The 18,628-nt window shown below is 37.9% G+C and overlaps 1 protein-coding gene across 1 annotated transcript in view; it reads right to left on the minus strand.

The window, feature by feature from the left end:
* Nucleotides 1-17,869, minus strand: part of HAPLN3 (hyaluronan and proteoglycan link protein 3) — a 229,961-nt gene extending 212,092 nt beyond the window's left edge. The window contains exon 1 of the mRNA XM_044078193.1: nucleotides 17,700-17,869. The gene's annotated coding sequence lies outside the window, so the exon portion shown is untranslated. The remainder of the gene's footprint in view (nucleotides 1-17,699) is intronic.
* Between the last annotated feature and the right edge of the window lie 759 nt (nucleotides 17,870-18,628).

Consider the following 18,628-nt stretch of genomic DNA (forward strand, 5'->3'; position numbering starts at 1 on the left):
ATAATGACAGACATTTGAGTTTAAGACTTCACACCCTTCAGAAAGTTCATGCTAATGCAAAACTTATCATTCTATCAACTTTCTATGTTTGTAAGAGCAATATTTAAAAAGTGTCCCTATGATATGGTGTGTGTGTGTGTGTGTGTGTGTGTGTGTGTGTGTGTGTCAGCAGCCAGCTTGACTTTACTGTTACAGGGTACATAGGAAATTCAAGACAGTTGTGGCTCATGACCATTTATGCCTTGCCAGTACCTATGCTTAGGTCATATCTCCTTTCTCTAGGAGGCCAGGCTGGTCAAGCATGGATTGCATTTGTGGGTGCCCATCCAGTCATCTGTTTAATCTGCAGGGTGTGTGCCTCATTTATCACTTAAGTACTGTTCAAGGGATGATTAGTTTAGTATTTTATTTTGCCTGCTTTGTTGTCAGTGCTCCAGGAATTCTGAGAGAAGTCTTGGGATATTTATGTACCTATTGATTTTCAGACTGTACTCTGGCAGCAACTTAATGCACTAGGATTAACTCTTACACATTAGGCCTGATGGCATTGTATAGCTGACTGTTTAATCTGCAACTGTGCTTTATTTCTTTTTTATTATGAACATTAAATGTTTGTCAGCTGTAGTCCCCTTGGCTTGGATTATGGCTAAAAACATTCAATTCTTGGATCATCCAGCTAACCTAAATAATTTAATTCAGGAAAAGATAAAATCACAGAGATAAATGTAGTAATGATGGTAATTCTGCTGAAACCCTAAATGTTTTTTGTCTTCAATAAATTGCATGCTGTACCACTTAATATATTCCATTTTTGCCCTGAGACTAAATAAGTTTGCACAAAAAACAGGTTGTATACATTTTAATCTGGCCCACATTTAGGATTATAGGATCATGGGATCATTGGAGATTACTAGGCTATAGACCCAGAGATCATTTTAAGCCTAGCCATTTCATCCCAATGCAATACCATAGAAATGCTAGTCAATACCTAAGGTTTCATTTAGTGATAACTGCCCATGTCCCTGAGGGTTGTGAGCACTATCCCTGATAAGAATTTATGGTGCCTCATCCACTCATCCAGGTTCCTCTTGAACGGTGTCATAGAGGTACTCTGTTTCACATGAATTAGTAGCCTGTTCTATAGATGCAGCAGTCACTGTGAGATAAATCTGTCCTTCCAGCATGTCCTATTTAAGTCACAGGCCATATTTAGGTCCCTGGAATTGGTAGCCCTAGTCCCATTTGATTTACGGATATGCAGCAAGTTCATTAGGTTTGGGCCAGGCATAAGTCTCCACTAAGATGTCTATACAATGCAGAATATAGTGACAGGGACTTTAGTCGGTGTATGTAAGGCACATGCTGGAGCCCCTTGATCTTTTTCTTTGTTAGAAACCTCTGAGGGCTCTCTAATTGTTGTAGGTGCTTAGTATGGTACATGCTGAACAGGGCATTCAAACCAATTATGGGATGGATAAGTGCCGAGTATGGGGGGGGGTTATAACTTATTTTGCTCTCGAGGTGATGCCTTTACTAATCAAGTGTACAATGCAGAACGTGTTCTTACTACAGTAGACACATGGTGGTTGAAGTTAACATTGCAGTCAACATGTGATCCCAGGTCCCTTACCACTTCATTGGTACTTAGGATATTGTTGTTGATTTGATAGTGTGAAGGGACATTGTTTGTGCAGAAGGGAATGATGACTCATTTCTTTTGTTTAGTTTGAGACCATGACTAATACACCAGTTATTGGTCTGCCTGAGACCCTCCTGAAGTATACTGACATCATTTGGGGATTCAGTGATTGTACCTAATTTGCAGTCATCTGCAAACTTGGTCAGCCACAACCCCTTAGTTTTGACCTGAACTTCTGAGAATTAGATAACAAACAATAGGGGGCCCAGCACCGACCCCTGTGGCACCCCACTGGTTACAAGTCTGCTTGTTAATGTGGAGTCACTCCCTTTGATAGTGTGTGTCCAGTTTGTGAGACAGTTGGCAGCCCATCTTACATTGAAGGGGTTTACATTCAGTTTGCTGCGTTTATTGGTAATGCCTGAATGTAGGATTCCGTCAAAATCCTTTGCTAGGTCGATGTATGCTGTGTGCACAGATTTGCCCTTGTCAATGGCCTTAGCCATATTTTCAAAGAAATCCACCGATTTAACAGGCAGGATCTGCCCTTTACGAAGCCGAATTGGGTAGGAACCAGGGTTTGGAGGTCACCTATATCTTTATTTATAAAGTTCATAATGACAGGTTCCATGGCCTTATAGATGAAACTGGTCAGGCTTATGGGTCTGTAATTCCCTGGGTTTGTTGGCAGGCCATGTTTGTGGAGGGGAATAACTGTTGCTGTTCTCCATTCTGCAGGTACAAAGCCTGTGGTTAGGCTATAATTGAAGAGGGTATTTAGTGTTGGAGAGAATGTGGTTGCAGCTGCTTTATCTGATGATTCTACTATGAATCACCAATCTCCAAAATGCCAACCACTGGAACCAACAAAATAAAATTCCAGAAACCTAATAGGGTGAAAAAAATAACATCAACCCTCACACCTCCCAAACTTCTATATAACAAGTCGATGGTTGCACTGACTTGAAGAAGAATAAATCTCCCATAAGAAGTTAATCACTGCTCACATACATTTAGAAATTGTTCTGGCAATGATTTCATAATGAAAACAAAGATCAGTATTATGTTCTTTGGTATCTTCTAATTCGGGGTACTGACATTTGAGAAATCTCACCTCAACCACTTGTAGGGGAGCCTCAATTGAGAGAGTAATCATTGATCTTTGTTACTCTCACTGTTAGTCACAGTCATAAAATTAAACTTGCATTTTTACATTGGCACTACACACACACACACACACACACACACACACACACACACACACACACACACACACTGTTAATTCTGGTAGCCTGAAAACTGGTGCATCAGAAGATTTGTCACAAGACAATGCAGCTTAAGATAAGGTGACACACTCAGCACTTATGAAGATAATTAAAACACAAAGTAAACTGCAGTGCAGTGAGAGCTATCTTAGCGTGACTATTGGTTCTTGCTTAAAATATGGATGTTGTTGTTTACAATATGAATGTGCACATGTAATATGTTGAGATGAATCTCTAACTAATATTTCCTAATGAAGAAAGTGTGCTTGCTGAAGGAGACGCACTTTTCTTCTGAAAACACTGCAAGCATGAATCTGTTATTTTATGAGATCTCAATATTTTCAAGTTAATTATTTAAAGCATTAGGATCAAAATGAGAGCTGTGCTCTATGGGGGGAAATAAAAGACTTTTCAGTCATTCTACTAGTTTACCAGATACTGTTCTTGCCAATGAATACTACATCCAGGATGTCCCATTGTTCAAAATAAGCTATGACAAAGTTTGTTTCATCGGTGTGCTCTGCATCCTTATAGACAGTAATTCTCCTTTTTTTGTTGCCTCTTTGTATTCTTTATTACCATTTTCTTCAAGTGGCAAGTACACAAGAAATGTATTTTAGAGATCTGGCAACTACAGATGAAGTTTGCCTTTTGTTTTAATGATAATCTCACAATTCAACAAATATCTATATTAGGAAATACAGTTCTGAACCCGAGCAGATATCTTGACATGCTTATTTGTAGTTATGAGCTAGTAAGATACTTTGGGATATGTTTCTTCAATAATGCATGCTTGTTTATTTTTTCTTAAATATTTACATCTCTGGCATTTTGTACACTTTTTTTGTTTTTTCCATCTGTGCGGTATCTATATAGTTTCATCTTTAAATGTCAAAAAGAACCTTTTCCTTTTTGTATTTGTTTAAGGGGGCATAGGCCTAACCTTATTGCTCAGGTTTAACTCTGTGTCGCTTACTAAGAACAGAGGATTTGGAAGAAGGGTTACAGTTGTATAAGGACAAAGGGAGCACATACATTACATACCCTATGTTGGACAAGTTTGTATTTTGGTGGGGCAAGAATTAATTTATTCCGCAAGAGGAAACAGAGCTGTTCCCAGCTGTGGAAATGCTGTTACATGTTTCAGTCCTGTGCTTAAGAAAGCCACTGTGAAAATACATTTAAGTGATAAGTGCATACTGAGTTCTTTCATTTAATAAAGTATTATGTTATATTGTGGTGGAACACCGAATATTATACACGTGGTTACCAGATATTATACACTGGATGGATGAAAAAAAACAGGTTAAATACCATAGAAAAGGTACTGTAAACCAAAAATAATTATATAGGACTAAAAAAAATCAAATTTTGCTAAACTCAAATTTTCTTGGTTCCTGATTTAAAAAAAAGCTAGCTTGTGAATGTTTAACCCATTGTTTTAAAATGTATTAGTTGCTTTCCCATACATATTTGTTTTACACTGAAATATTTTCCAATTATTTTTCTTCATAACAAATATCAATTTATTTTTATAAGAAATGAAGACTTAAGTATGCTTTGTTGTTATATTTCCAGTTATCTGCCCAGTTCTTTTGCATGGTCAGTTGGCCACATCTATAAAATGATATGGAATGTTTCAAATAGCAATTTATATCTACAGTAAGTTATTTTGGTTAACAAATGCTAGTTTCTTTTTTAGAAGAGCAGCCATTTGCTTACATTTTAGTTTCAGCCAAGGTAACCCTTTCAACCTGCAAGACCTTGTTGGCATCATGCCTATCTAGGAAGTAGGAGAGTCCTAATACAGCAATTAGAATGAAAATACAGTAGCCTGTAGACCCATTTACATAAGGATGTATTGTGGGGTCAGCCTTTCATTATATCACAGCAGGAGACTTCAATTTATTGCAATAAAAAAGAAGCACCACACACATACTGGAAGCATTTAAAGGAATACTGTGCCCATTGTATTAACACACCCAGCATACCTCTCAACTTCTTTGCCCAAGTATTCTGGATAGCCAATGCCATGGCATAAAGAGATAAATAATACATTAACTATGGCCCAGGCACCCATGTTCAGTTAGTGGTTCTGGAGTCTAAGGCACTGGCCGTAACAGATGGACATACCCATCCGAGTGGGAGAGTGTTCAAAGACATTTCTTGAGGGGAAGCATGGTTCGCAGAGGGGTATAGACCTCGGACATATGTAACAAAGATAGGTCATAATATAAACCCCCTCAACAACAGATGCATTTGCTGGCACATCCCCCAGGACACCCTTAAGATCCATGCTGGCTCCAGCCACTGTTGGTGAGGAAGGAGGAGCAGGTACATCCAGCAATGGATGGGGGCACTGGGATGTCTGTGATGAAGCAGCAAGGGGAGGGGAAAATAATTTTGGAGAAAGTCAAAGTAATAAAGGGACAAAAATCTCAACATCGGGGAAAGTTTTAAATATTACTATAACTCATTTTTAAAAAACTTGCTAGAATAACAGGCATTCATTTCAAAATGCATTTTCTGAACAGTAGGAACTAAGAAACTCTAATGTATGACATTTGTGATGTGACTGAATATAATCCCCTGTGATTTTCCAGAAAATCAAGAATATTATGAGGGATAGGGAAAAATATTAAGCAAAATCTGGGATTTTCTGCAAAATTTTGGGTGGGTGAAAAGATCATAATATACTATGAAAAGGAGAAAACCACTGACAATTCCAACACTAAGTATTGACTCATGTGCAGCAGAATAACTGACAGAATAAGAGCAGGATGGCAGTATGATGAAATGCACTGTATTGTCCTTGCATAAATAGGCTGTTACACTGCAAGACAAGTCACCTGAGTACACAACATACAATGAAAAATAATGGGCACTGGAAAGAATCTTGGGGTTGTAGTTGTGACTGAGTGAAATCCAGTGGGGTCTCCATTTGCAAGTTCTTATTTGGCCAATTATGAGCCATCTTTGGAATAAACTTCCACTCCATGTCAAACAAAGTAGAACCCTTCTAACCTTAAAGGTAAAGCTAGATTATTGGATGGGTAGCCTTGAATTCTCCCACAGTCTGTCCTGTTCTGCCTTCCTTAAGGTTGTAGGGAACTTTTGAATATAAGTTATTGGCTAGGAGTGTAATAGTCTGCAGAATAATTGCCTAGTATTTACCTGTGAACTTAATTTAACATGTGAATGGAGCAGTTAAAGATTAGGAGTTAACCTAAGGAGTCATTCAAGCAAGTATGTGAGTAGATGACCTATGCGGAAGCCAGAGAGACTCAAAGGAGAAATAGAAAGTGACAAATTCTACGCAGAAAGTGTAACTGCTGCAAAAAGTGTGTGAGAGAGTTGAGGAAGAAGCAAATGCTAATTTAGGAGAATAAAAAGCAAGAAAAACAAAACATTGACTGAATGGACAAGATGGAGAACCTAAGAAGCAGTATGTGACAGAAGAAGCTAAGACCATGTCAAGTACACAGTATTTGCAAGAGCCAAGATGGTGGCAGAAGAATGACTAACAACTGTTCCCAAGCAGTACTGCAATGCTAGCAGTGAGCATGAAGGCAAGAGACAGCAGAGTTTGGCAGAGATAAGCATATTAGTGTCAAAAGAACTCCTTACATTTTACTCTATAAACAGTGCTATACTTGTAAAGCAGACTTAGTGAGCAGCTGTAGGGAACCTCTCCATTCTTCAAAAAACAGCTGCTCGGTTATCTCTTGATGTTACTCATTTGGTTGCTTCTTGAAGTGGTGATGCATATAAAAAGGTTTATGGAATCCAGTCCCATCTTCTCAAGAATTACCAAAATAAAGATCTCAAATTATTTCACTTTATCCAGAAACATCAGATACTGAGGTTTGTTTTCACAGTGGTCATGGCTGTGTCTTCATACAACTCTAGAAAGGCAATACAATCTTTAACAAAACAAAAAAAGAAGGCAATGAGAAACACAGGCATATGCAATGCAGCTAAACATGCCACAAACATTCCCTGAAATGGGGAAAGAGAAAGATGAGCCTATGTACTGAGAAACTGACAATCCTTGTAATATGCTGGTATAGCCTCTCAGAAGCACAAAGCTACTTCTTAAAGAATGCTGTAAGCAGGGTAGCACCATGGAAGAAAACTGCCAACACCCAGAGTAGGCAGTCTATGTCCCTCCTTTCAGGTACAAGAATTGGCCTGCCATACAAAAAGAATAGCTGCCTTTTTAGTTAAATGACAGTAACGCTGATATAAGTAAGATCATGGTTAAGAAAAACAACCAACTGCATAAAAGTATCTTCTAACATCTGTAAACGTTTCCTGTACTTTAAGGACATATTGAAGGTAAGATTTGTTTTTACCAGATCCTTTGGATTCATGAAGTATGCATTTCTATCTTGGAGGAGTTTCCAAAGTTTAGACCATAATATTATTGTTGAAACATTGACTAGGAAGAGTTTATATTCAGAACAGAAACAAAATTCTAGAGGTGACACCTGTACATTCCTCTTTATGAGTGGGAGCTACTCCAGCATTCTTTAGGAAAATAATGTCATTCCTACTGACTTTTGTTTACCATTTTAAGAACTGAGATAATGGTGCTCAATGGATGAACTCAGGAAGAGGCGCACATCTCTGCCTGCTGTTCATTATATACTTGAACTAATTCTGTGAAGGGTTCATAAGTACTCCTGAGGAGATGGGGTTGCAAATTAAATACAATTCTTCTAACAGAAGTAAAATGATAATAAAGGGGCTGCTCTTTTTTGCATTTTTCCACTGCACTTAAATTAATTCTTATCTTTTTGCTGAATTTAATCTCTTTTGCCTTCTTTTTTCCATTTAAATTACAGTTTTCACTGTTTACAATTAGCTTGTTTCTGACCTAGTGAGGCAGCCATCTTAAGAGAGTGGTTCTTGCAGTGACATCACTTTAATTGCTGCTGTTCTGGGTAGCCAGGCATGAATTGATCAAATCTATAGCGGCTTTTCATTGGCCTTTTGCTTTTTACTGTTTGCTATATGCACTGCCACAGTAGTTGTAGCTGGACAGTGGTTGTTGTGCATAAGTGAAGTTTTCCTAAGTTTTTACTGCAAAAGTCCCAATTCCTTTGTCTTGTAACTGTCTCTAGTTTGCTCTGGTTGTGCGTGTTTGGTTATGTTACCAGCTGTGTTAGTTTGTACATTGCTTTTTCTAAAAATCCTGTGTGACCATGTTTTTTCCTTCCTTCTGTCCCCAAGTACTTTTATATATAGAATAGCACTGGACAGCATGGCAACAACATACTACCTCCCCATCAACAGCCAGTCTTTTAGCAGTTGGTATCCTAAGGCAGTGTAAGAGCACTGAAAATTAAATCTTGGTTAATCTATCAGAATCTCTCTGTGTGAAATACAAACACTTGGATGCAGCCCTATTGAAATGTAATGTATGCAATGAGTCTCACACTGTTTTACCCCTACCCACATGAATGCAATATGCTCATACTGACAACACTAAACTATCATATTCTGATCCCACAAAAAATCACCACCAAATCCTCTTAAAGCTCTTAAGAGTAGGTAGCAATGAACCCCCCCATACATCTTCTTTATGTACCCCTTCAACAACATCACCAACAACATAACACCCTAGTGTTTAATAAGAATAAATAAGCTTCTGAAAACATGATAATAATTGGTGAAATACATATTTATTCCATGTTTGCTGGGCTGAACAAAGAAAGGATTTCAGCTGTCTCTCAGAAAATAGAATTGCTAATATACCTTTGGCCATCAGGACCTCTCCTCCAGTAAATATGACTATGACATGATCATAGTCCATACTGGAGTGAGCAATCTGTCATGAAAGGCCATGAAAGACATCTTGCTACACATGTTTCAGACAAGGATAAGGCTCTGTTTTTGTATGGTATCCTCCATTCACCTAGAATGACAACTAGATTCAAGGAAATTACAATTGCATTCAGCAATTGGCTAAGTTGATGTTGTCATTCCAGGAGGGTCCTGTATATATATCCTTGGGAAGAGATAATCAACATTCCTACTTTGCAAACAAAAGGTCTGCACCTCCCATTCATGGGAAGGTCTGCACCCCTCAGTCATGGATTTCTGCATGCTGGCCTACGCCTTTGCTGCCCTCATCACACCTTTCTTTAGTAAGAGTTCATCTAATGGCCATACCAGCCTAACTAACAAATTCAATCATAACTTGCATAGCATCAAGGTGGCCTTTCTCAATGCCAGGAGTTGTTACAACAAACTGCCCAATTTGGAGGCACTTATGCATCAGGAATGAGTCCATGTATGTGTAGTTACAGATTCAAGGTTCAAGTGTAATGAAAGCATTGGATCCTTGCCATTGTTCTGTGACTGTCATGCCCACTGGTGATAGTGGAGTTGCCTTAGTAATCATGAGGGATTTTATTCCTTCCAAAATTATACCCCATGACTTCCTTCATTAACTCATTGAACTACACTCACACTAGATAAGTCAGAATTCCAGGTTACAGCTTGTTACAGATCCCCTCCTGTGGCCCCACATGATCACGAAAACTTCCTGGCATTCCTTTAAAATATCCATACAGCAGATGGTTCATTATTCCCGGTGAGTCCAACTACCCCTTTGTAAACTGGAGTACTTGTATTTCAAATATCGGGTATGCACAACACTTCTTAGATTGGGTCAATGACCATTCCCTGGAACAAACTGTTTGAAATCCCATCAGGTGCAGTCATGTCCTAGATCTAATTCTCATAATCTTGGTCCCAGCATGTTCGCTTCCCCTGGTTGGCCTCTTATTAGTCAAGTCAAATCAATAACTAGTTACCTTTACCCTCAGAATAACTGGTTATGACTCATACAGAAAAACCCTACATGCGGGGCGAGGGGAGAGGAATTTGTAAAGTTGCTCACAAAATCAGGTAGGAAAATGTTATTTTTGATACTGTTTTGTAAATGTATTTGAAACTATAGTTTCCCCAGAGCCAAACTTCACAAAGCTATACTATTTTAGAATGTTAACACCTGGAAAATTCTAACCTAAACTTAAATTTGAGAAAAAAAGCAATGCTAAAGTAATTCTATCTAGTAAACTACAAGCTGCATGCATGTATGCCAGTGATTTTAAGACCTCGGCAATAGACAGTGTACAGATATAAAGTTCATTGATTTTTGCCAGGGTAGTTGGCCTGTTGTTGCACATTGCCATGCTTTTCATAGACTACTTTGCAACCTTGTGTTTTCATTTATAGCTCTAAGTAAACAAACTATTTTTCTGACAGGTGCCAGCATGTTTGGTTTTGTACTATTCTTTCTGCAAAGCTTTATGTAAACAGTTCAACATCTGCAGTCGCCTGGCTACAGCTTCCTTGCTGTTTCTGCTGGGTATAAACAGACTGTAGGTCTTTTTACAGCATCGCCTGCCCATACCATATTTACATGACCCTGCACTTGTGGCAAGTATAAACAATATGGTGTAAATTAACACTATGGTGTTTGTTGAGCTAAATGCATTCTGCAGCTTGTTTACTCACAGAATCACAGCAGGCTTAAGTGAACATCCTCAAGGCCAAAACAATGTTAATTGGAATTTGAGTCCACTACTAAGATAAGCACCTCCCCTTTTCAAAGCAGCATTATAAGTGACTGCTCCTGATTCAGGCCACATATGTAGGGTTCACTCCAGTGCATTCAGCTTTAATGAACAACACATTGCAGTTAAGTTTTAAATATATTGTACACAAGCTCTGATAATGCCAAGTCTTCTGTCACTATTTACTCAAACAAATATCTCATCTCTCAATAACCCAGAGTTTGTTTTTTTCTGAAATGTATGTAAAACATGGCTGTGATACCTCAGTGTTGCACAAAACTAACTGCAAAGGCCTGGAAGTTCTCTAAAAGAACACAGGCTACTCACATTCTGCCCAAGATATTGTTACAATTGGGCATCCTGCATGGGTGACTTAAAGGCTCTCCAGAATTTCCCAGGAGATATGTATGTTTACTGCTGTTTAAAGTAATTCATAATAGTCAGAAAACATTTCTGCTCTTTGACATATGGAAACCTCAAACAAATTCAGACCTACTTAAACTAGTCTCTCTGTGTGCTTACTATCCCTGACTCAAAACACCATTTCTAGTACTATGTCTGCAACTTGCTATTTTTACTATTATTGCAGTGAGGTTTCTCCTTTGTACAGTCCTGTTTTCAAATGCCATTTAAGGCTGAATCTTGTCAGATACTTGGTACTTGATTAAGACTTATATTGGCCTTTTGATGTACTGACCTCATAACAGATCCTTACCTTTATCAGTGGTTTTGTGTAGTTAGACATGATTCCTGTCACCGTATTCACTCTGCCTAATTTGCTTCATCATATACAACACTGTGCATAGTGCAGCCTTTGTACGAGACAACAACTCTGGTATTTCTTATTTATGTCTAACACCTGTATATCTAGCCTATATGATTACTGCATATAGCAATGATGTCCCTTGCATTTTTGCATGTGGCTGGATTAATCCTGAGTGCTCACCTTGTCCTGTATCACTTCTGCAAATACTCAGTATCTGCCTAGACTGCTCATCTGGAACAGTGTCCTAAATTAATAAATACTGTGATCTGCATATAAAAAAGAAGCAGATGGGACCATCAGGACCCTTCTAAACATGCGACACAACTGGTAAATACACTGCAGCTTGATCTGTCTGCTGCTGCAAGCTGCAAAGAAAAAGTCTGCAGGTGAAGCAATGCTCCCCAACATCTCTTTTCTATTTCAGAACAATAATTTAGAATTATAGTGTATGCTTTATTTAAAAACTGCTCAGAGTTTTACTTTTTCATTTCAATATGATGCTGCAGGCTGTTCCTTCCATACCTTCAGTGGTCATACAATTTGCCAAGAAAGAACTTTATGTGATCGCAGTAACATTTGCATGAATTATTGAAATGAAATCTGTGAGGCAGTGTTAGTAAAAACAGTAAGCTAAAATTAACAGTCTGCATTCTGCACCATGTACAAATAGCCAACAAATGACCACAGAGTTAAAGGCATTGTTAAATCTAAACTTGTAATTGTAGAGAATAATAAACACTCCTTCTTCCAAGAGGAACAGAAAAAACTACCATCTTCAGTGGATTAGAAGGTCAGAAATCCAGATGCTCATTGCAAAAGTTGTCTCTTCTGACTTGCAGATTGACTATAGTAACTACACTGCAATAGTTCAGCAAGGCCTAATAGGTAGTGTTTAAAGCAATGGTACAGAGTGTGACAGTGTGAAAGCTGTTTCCAAAAAGCAGACAAGAATGGCATTCAATCAAAACTGACCGAGCCTTTCTTTTTTTTTTTTTTTTTAATAGGGAAGCAATAGTCCCATACAACCAAGTAATCAAGTCTAAGAACACTGCATTATAAGGAAGAATGGCTCCCAAATGTAAATCAATCACATTTTCATGGTGTTTCTTGGATTTTGCACATTTACTTTATTCAGAGAGCTGCTGCTGCCATCACATAGACCAGTAGATGATCACCCCCCCCGACACACACACACACACACACACACACACACACACACACACACACACACACACAGAACACACACAACACACACACACACTTCCAGGTTGCTCCTATTTGTACAATATGCTGGATGTGTGCTCAAGAAATATAAAAGTATGTCATCCAGTACAGGAATGGATTGGAGAACTATTATGTTTCAAGATGGGGTGCATTTTAAATAGGTAACATGGCATTTTATTATGCCCAGGTTAAGCCAGCAGTGTGTCATGTAAAATATGCATACATTCATTTTTGTAATTTCACTTTCCTTATGTGCTTTCTGGGATCTTTTGTCTAAGTCTCCCTAGGGTCTTTAGTTCTTCACAGTGCAAGGACCTTCTCAAAAATTCAGGAATCATATGGAATATGTAGGCCAATTCATTTTTTTCGTTTGCATTAACAGTCTCTATTAATATTTTACTAAAAGGGAGGAGAAAATACATTTAGAGAGTATACAAAGTATACCATCATTATTACTTTTACAACATATGTGATAAACTGCTGAGGCCTAATTTTTTAAAGTAGAATAAACTTTCCTCTTAAATATGGAGTATAATAGGGATGCTTTTATCAGCAGCTAATAAGCCATTCTACAGCAAAAAGTTCAAAATATAATTACATTTAGAGTTCTATCCTGAATGAGTTTGGTACCAAGGTTTTGTCAAGATGGCATTTATAGTAAAATGGCCAAAACAGCAGACATGGACAAACATTAACTAATAAATTGAAATAACATTTCTGACAGTTTCAGCAGTCAGAACATTGACTGAGTTGTGACTGTGACAGCGTAGAGGAAGTGCTTCTCTATTAGAGGGAAGGCACTATGTAGTCCTGTATGCCTTTCATCAAAGCAGGTAGACTGGAGCTTCTGCTAGCTGGGCCTACGATAACTAAGTAAAGAAAGATAAGAAGGGTAATTCAAGAATCTCTGCAGTGTGATAGTCTCTTACCCTATCCTACACAGTTTAGAAGAAGACGTACTCTAGTTATAAAAACTACCCACTTCGATTTCCCTTATCATAGTAAGATACAAATCATCCTGGGACCTGATGGTGTCCCCGCGTCAGGAAGACCTTTCTATTCAGTCGCCACGCCTTGTTCAAGAGAAATCTATGAACTCCTGTCCTTATCTCAGTTTTACTGAGTAAACCTTTTCATGATAAGCACTTTTCAGCTTATGACAAAGACATAGTAAAGACCCACTTTCTGCTCTCACTTATCAAAGATTTATATGTTAGCCTGCGCTAGATAGTAACCATTTTTGTCTTGTGTACTTTAAATATCTTGTGATCTGGGTGTAAAATGTGGGTCTTGCTATTTAGTCTTCAAAGGCTGCTAACACTGCGAATGCAAAGGCTTAACCATTCTTTTAGTCATTGTATTGTTATGTAGTTATGGGAACAATAAAACATGTCATGATTTCCTGAGTCTGTAGCACAAATGAGTTTTTTAAATCACTTTTAGGGATCAAGCGTTTGCTATGAAGTTTGGGATTATGTGATCCCCCATTAGCAGTACAGGAACAATAAGACGTGCTGTGCAGGCCAGCTCTAGTGGAAAAAAAGGATAAAGACCTGAAGTTTGCATCCAGTAATAGATTGACTTGTGGCCCCAGGTACTGGAGGGACTTTCACGGGGAAGTAAAGAAGGGTGGCAGTTGTCAGCTTGACCACCTTAGGGTCAGGGCCCAGGCACTGCTTTTGTTTCTTTTTGCAGGATTGTACAGCCATTGTTGCAGTACGTGATTCACTGCATACAGGTTACCAGCACATGTGTAAGTGCATCTTCACTTTCACAAAGCAAGCATTGTGAAAGCCACAGTTACGGCCAGGAGAGGGAGCTAGAAGTATAATTTAAAAAGCCCCATCTCCCTCAGTGAATTATTGCATCAATCTCTCTGTATCTCTTACATTCTAGGTAACGAATGGCCATTGGGTAGGCACTCCTAGATAGAACAAGTCGGTCAACAGGGTGGCTGAAGAGGACATTCTTTGGTCAGTGTGAGAGGGTGGACCACACCCTCCCTCCCACAAAAAAAGAAATATTGGGCCTTTATAAAAATCACTTGTTGGTGTGATCACTGATGCATGTATTCTTTTGGTTGCAATTATGTATATTGGCATGGCAACAAATGTATGCAAATGTCTGCATCATACATCTGCAATATTATAGCAATACTATCAGGGTAGAAGCTATTTAGCATGTATGACAGTGCAGACATGTTAGTTTTGTACGTGGTTTTGTACAGTATGCTGTTTCTTGGGAATTGTGTATGTAGAAAATTCCAAGACATAAACAAGTAGATGTCTTCTTAACACATTTCACAGAGAGGACTGCTGTACTACAGCTGAGATACTTCCTTAAAGCATTTCATCAGTGAGAGAATATTTGTCTGTTAAGAAAGATCTTCGATCCATCTCTGAGTACTCCGTCACAGGGAATGGGTATATAAGCTAGCACGAACACCATGATCATAACTCATGTGTGTATTCACAATGTAAAATCAGAATGAAAACAGCTGGGTTTATTTGGAATTACATCTCCTCTGTTTCATTTGGTCATGTACTGATAGTATTGATAGCCAGAGTTGTCTTAAGTTAGTACCTAAACCTAAGTCACTGATCTAGCAAGTCTTATCATTAGACCAACTGCAGTTATGAAGCGAGATGTGGCCACATCCATGACACCTGCATAGAATTAGCAAATTGTTCAGTATTGTATCATACCCACTTTGTCTTTTCAATTACAGATTTCTGCAATCAGCTGTTGCACTTGAAATTTCATTGATTTAGTAGATATAATTAACACTGGGTATCTGATTTCATATTTCTCACTACTTTACTGCAAAATAGATTTATTGCTACTGAACAGTAAATATCAACTACAAAGTGTAAAAAAAGATGCAGGCTTATATCTCTAAAAACAGAGTTCAGTTACACTGGCTGCTATATAAAACTGGTTTAATCAGACCACTACATGCAAAACTTGGTATTATGTTCACCTCAAATAGGTTAACATATATTAAAAATCTGAAACAGTCTTACTATACTTAAAATTAAATCTTAATGTATGTTTGAAGAAAAAGCATGGCTGCACACTTCCAGCAGATGGCACTCAGCACATACACATGTCTTTTCTCTCCCACTGCTCAGTTGAATTGACCAGTTGGAACCCTGCCTTTCTTCATCCTCTCCTTAGAAGATTACACAACACCATTTAGAAGGCTTCAGTCATGGGAATTTGAACGGTGACCATAAAACTAGCATCAAAAATTGCCAACATTCCTCATCTTCTAAAAAAGATTCCTCATCTTCTGACTAGTCATTCCAAACCCATTACAAGTCAATGATGTATGAGCAACACACACCTTTCCTATACAATTTTCTCAGTGTTTTAAAATTGATAAGAAAAAAAATGATGAAAAATTGTAACAGTACAGTAGTTTGCAGGGTATTTGTTGAAATGCACATGCATACATACATAAGACTGCAGTTTGTTTAAGGATGATATTCCAGTTAAGATACAACAGCCCTCATTTTCAGTAGTGTCCTCATTTTTGTTACTTGTTTTATAACTAACCCAGCAAAGCTGATTCATGCTGCACAACATACACACTGAAGAGCTCTTGTGATACCCGTTTGAAGGGCTTTTCACTCTTAGGTTTCAATCTAAATAAATTACCTTACTGTACGAAAATAAGCAGCTTAAAACTGTTCACAACTCAATGTTGATTTCTTGTTTGTGAACATTAACAGAATATGTTTATACTGTATGTGATTCCATACTTTCTTTAAAGTTACTTTATATAATATGCACTAACTAGACACAGAATACAGTCCATACAATGCAGGGTCTTCAAGTCAAACAATAACTGCTACATTCACCTTATGGAGTTTAAGAGAAGAGCTCTATTGAACTATTTGCACATGATTGTTGAAGCAGGAAAGAAGCAAGGAGAAGGGCTAATCTTTGCTCAAGCATAATAAGTGCTGGCTGTAAATGTCAGGTACTAGCAGCAACATCAGCACAAGTTATTAGATTTACAGTCACACTGATGGACTTAGAGCCGTGCATTTTCAGAACTTTCCTATCAGCATTTTCTCTCTGTATGGGAAAATCAGCACTTTGTGGACCAATAATAATCCTACAAGGTGTGCAGCAAATTTCAACAAAACAGAGCTAACAGCTTATTTTGTTCCTTCCTTCCTTTTCCGTCCCATTACACAGTAACAGATAATTAGATCTGGCATTAATATATTTATACTAATGTGTCTGTGATGGCTTATCTGCATATTGGAGTTCTTAGTTTTGCAAGCCACTCTGTCAGTCTTAACTATTTTCAGTACACCAAGAAAAGGCATAGGTTCTCAAACAATATTATCATTTTCTACCAATAACTGTTATGCTATTTATCATGTACAGAAATCAAATGTAAGAGACGAAGGCAAGGATTTCCAGGTTCCAGCATAACGTTTCACCCATTAACCTCATGAAATTCTAAAACACCTGATGATGGATAACAGAAAATATGCTAAAGTTGTAAGCCATACAGGCAATATTAGAAAGACAGTGTTTTGTAGGTGTTCAGGTGATCTCTTTATACAATGCATGTGTGCATGTGTGTGTGTGTGTGTGTGTGTGTGTGTGTGTGTGTGTGTGTGTGTGTGTGTGTGTGTGTGTGTGTACAGCTTCCATTTAAGCTATCAACAAATCATTTTGTTGTTTACTACTGTCTGTTAAAATGTTCCTGTAATTAACTATGATGTACTTCAGCTGTGTGACTACTTCAGTACTGTAATTCCTTCTTTATTATTTGCTATTTGTATTTTCTTAAAGAAAAGGCTCCATTTGTGTCATTCCATCAACCTAATTCCTAACTAAATAAAAAATGAATATGTACATAAAGGTTTATTGTCCTAGATCAGTTATCCTCTGACATTTATTTCTGACATTTTGAAATAAGTTGATCCTCTACTCACTGAAGTATGCAAAAGTGAAATCTAAAAATATAGAGTACTGTTTTATTTTATTAAAAAATAATGTAACTAATGAGACACTTATTTTGTTAAAAGCAGCTTCCCACTTCTGATGGTAAAGTATATGCATAAAACACAGTTTCTTAACATTGCCTCTTTATGTTGTACACCAGCAGGAACAACTACATACAGTAGCAATAAAAATGTACTTCACTTTGTTATACCTCATGCTGTACTAAATATTTTCCTTGCTGTACTTACAGATTTAATCGTGTTTAAACTGTTCCTTTGTCTTCCTAGTTTCCAGTCACTTCCTGAGGGTCTCACAGTAAGGTAGGAACACTCTTTGAATGGATGCACTCACCTCGTTTTCCAGCCACTGATGCTGATGATTGTAGTAAAAGAAAGTTGTGCTTCTTGTTTTAATTGATACTTTCTGATGGAAGAGGAAAACCCTGCATGTGACAGGAGACCCGGAGCTAGGGCAGTCCCACAGATTTTTAGTACACCACCTCTTAAAGAGACAGGCATGTTTTCAGGTTTTGCAGAAATAAGAGGGGGTCCCTTGAGATTTAAAGCAATTAAAGTTTATCATGTAATTTGTACAATAAAGATCAGCCTGTGTCATGTAAATGTTGCAGTCTCTCAGGAAAGCAGTGTATTTAGCAACAAAGTTCTATGTGGATGTGTGTTTCTTTCTTTCTTCGTTGGATGCATATGCACCTATTTATTTATTATGTATTTGGTAGTTTGTCAGAATAAGTTTTAAAATAAAAAGCAAACATCCAATTACACAAAGGGACATCTTGCCTTCCAAGAAAATTATATGTTGCTGCTTGTGTTCAGCTCTGGAAATATCACACACATGCCTACACAGAAATGTTTGGCAGCTGCTAACAAACTTCCTCCTGTAGTCCAGGGTTTGACTGCTCTGTGACAATGCACAAGTCATGTGACTAGACCATGCTTCTGGGTCAGTCCTGAAAAAGACAGTTGTGTCTGCTGGCTTTACTTAGTTAACAAATAAATTTAGTCCAAACACATTATATTTTCTGGTCTAGCAATGGGAAAACTAGTATTTGGAGGCAGTTTGTTTCCTTGCTCCCACATGATGTTATGCAGAGATAAAATTGTTGCACAACTCTCAAAAATGTTTCAGCAGCTAGTGTCAAATTACACACACACACACA

This window comes from Protopterus annectens, chromosome 7.part0 (genome assembly GCF_019279795.1).
Source record: "Protopterus annectens isolate FY-2018-M chromosome 7.part0, PAN1.0, whole genome shotgun sequence".
Lineage (NCBI taxonomy): Eukaryota > Metazoa > Chordata > Ceratodontiformes > Protopteridae > Protopterus > Protopterus annectens.